At 42.3% G+C, this 2642-nt stretch overlaps 1 protein-coding gene across 3 annotated transcripts in view; it reads right to left on the bottom strand.

Moving 5' to 3' along the window:
• RWDD4 (RWD domain containing 4) overlaps nt 1–2642 on the bottom strand; it is a 22065-nt gene that overhangs the window by 985 nt on the left and 18438 nt on the right. The gene's annotated exons all lie outside the window — the stretch shown is intronic.

Below are 2642 nucleotides of genomic sequence, written 5' to 3'. Positions count from 1 at the left end.
GGCTATTTTTTGTTGCAGTTTGGCAGGGGCCGGGTTTGAACCTGCCACCCTCAGTACATGGGGCTGGTGCCCTACCCACTGAGCCACAGATGCTGCCCAACTGAAAGAAATTTTTAAATTGTGGTAAAAAGAGTTTAACATAACATATGCCATCTTAACCAGATATCAAGATCTTAAAGTTCTATGGCCCGGCGTGGCTAAGGCGCCAGCCACTTACACCAGAGCTGGTGGGTTCGAATTCAGCCCAAGCCTGCAAATAACAATGACAACTACAACCAAAAAAAAAAAAAAAAGCCAGGCAGGCGTTGTGGTGGGCGCCTGTCATCCCAGCTACTTGGGAGGCTGAGGCAAGAGAATCACTTAAGCCCAGGAGTTGGAGGTTGCTGTGAGCTACGATGCCATAGCACTCTATCCAGGGTGACAGCTTGAGGCTGTCTCCAAAAAAAAAATCTTATAGATCTTATAGTTCTAAAAATATGATAAAAATATTATTTTTTTCCTGATAAAAAACATTTTGGCAGGAGTTGGCAAATTCAGGGGTGGGGTGTGGATAAGGGTCTCAAACAGTACAAAGGCAATTCTAATTAGAAGAGTACCCCAGCCAACAGGAAAGCTCCACTGCCCTCAACAACTCTATAAATTCCAGAGAATGTGGGAACCAGAAACTACAAATAGTTTTCAGCATTTTGGCCTAAAGACCTCTTCATACTCTTAAAACCTGAGGACTCTACAAACTTTTTCATTTTTTTATGTGTGTTAGAACTACTATTCCCTCAGGGTTTGCTACGGGCCCCTTTGCTACAGGCTGGGAGTCAGTAGGGGACTTCCTGGGGGATAACCTGGGGGAAATAATGACTAACTTAATGCATAAAATCTGGCAGCCTAGAGAAAGGTGAACATTAACTCACACGCCACACCACACTGTGGGAGACTGAGACAAAGTAGTGACTGTTTGACTTCTCAGAAACGTCATGATCTCTAACAAACCCTGTATGCAAACTGTAAAGATGCCAAAATTCTAATAGGATTAGAAGAATCCTAAGAATTCTAATTAATCCCAAATTAGAAGAGTCTCATGAAGTCATGAGGAGTAATTGGTAGTAAGCTGTCAATAATGTCTGTACAATAACATACTTAGAAAAAGGAAGAGGGGAAAAGAAGTTTCATTCCTGTAGGGCAAGCAAGCCAGTTTCCCAATCCAACAGTTTAAAGGATTTACCCACCTGCAGAGATGGTTTTAGCAACTTTGTCCTATCTAGGTGCCTCTGGCCTCCCTTCACCTTAGGGAGTCTAGACGAGCCCCAGGGATGACATCTGCTCGCTTTGCCCTGGATGGAGGCAGGGCTATCCGAAGAGATGCTAGCCTATCTACCTCCCACAGTATATTAGAAATAAAACTAAGAAACTTAATTTATGTAAAAATAGCAATAAACCCATTATATAATAATTCAATACTTTTTTTTTTTTTTGAGACAGAGCCTCAAGCTATCCCCCTGGGTAGAGTGCTGTGCCATCATAGCTCACAGCAACTTCCAACTCCTGGGCTCAAGAGAGTCTCCTGCCTCAGCCTCCCAAGTAGCTGGGACCACAGGTGCCTGCTACCTTAGATGTATGTGGTTGGCACCTTAGCCACTTGAGCCACAGGTACTGAGCCAATTCAATAATATTTTTTTAAGGAAAAAAAGGTCACTTTGTCACCCTCAGTAGACTGTGGTGGCATCACAGTTCACAGCAACCTCTAACTCTTGGGCTCAGGAGATTCTCTTGCCTCAGCCTCCTAAGAAGCTGGGACTACAGGCGACTGCCACAATGCTCCGCTATTTTTAAAGACAAGGTCTTGCTCTTGCTCAGGCTGGTCTCAAACTCATGAGCTCAGGCAATCCACCCACCTCAGCCTCCCAGAGCGTTAGGATTATGGGGTATCAGCCACCACACCCAGGACAAAAATAACTTTTCTAAAACAAGACAATGATAAGAGTGGAGCTGGTTTTACATTTTTATAGATCTTTTTATTATCTAGTTTAGTAGAAGACAGTTGGATTAGGGAGGGGAGGGGCGGAGAGGGAAGAGGGTAATTGGTGGGACCATACCTTTGGTGCATTTTACAAGGGTACATGTGAAATTTACTAAGTATAGAATATAAATGTCTTAACACAATAATTAAAATAATGCCATGACGGCTATGTTAACCAGTTTGATGAAAATATTTCAAATTAGGTGGTGCCTGTGGCTCAAAGGAGTAGGACGACAGCCCCATATACCGGAGGTGGTGGGGTCAAACCCAGCCCCTTGCCAAAAACTGCAAAAAAAACCCCCCAAAACAAAAAAACTTCTAATTGTATATAAAACTAGCACATTGTACCCCATGATTGCATTAATGTACACATCTATGATTAAATAAATGAATCTCACACACACACAAAACAGTTGGATTTCACAAATCTGCTTCTATAGTAAAGCAGATGTAAGGGAAGACAGCTCACAAGAGTGCAGTAGAGTACAGACCCTAAACTACTACCTTAGAAAATTCTGGAAACCACAAGAATGTACAAACACACATTCTCTTCAGAAAACTTTGCTTGTAAACTGCCTGTATTTGTGAGTCCCCATGAAAATCCTAATCTTTTTTTTTTTTTTTTTTT

Source organism: Otolemur garnettii, unplaced genomic scaffold (assembly GCF_000181295.1).
Source record: "Otolemur garnettii isolate 467f Iridium unplaced genomic scaffold, OtoGar3 scaffold00061, whole genome shotgun sequence".
Lineage (NCBI taxonomy): Eukaryota > Metazoa > Chordata > Mammalia > Primates > Galagidae > Otolemur > Otolemur garnettii.
This window is presented reverse-complemented; position numbering and strand designations above follow the sequence as displayed.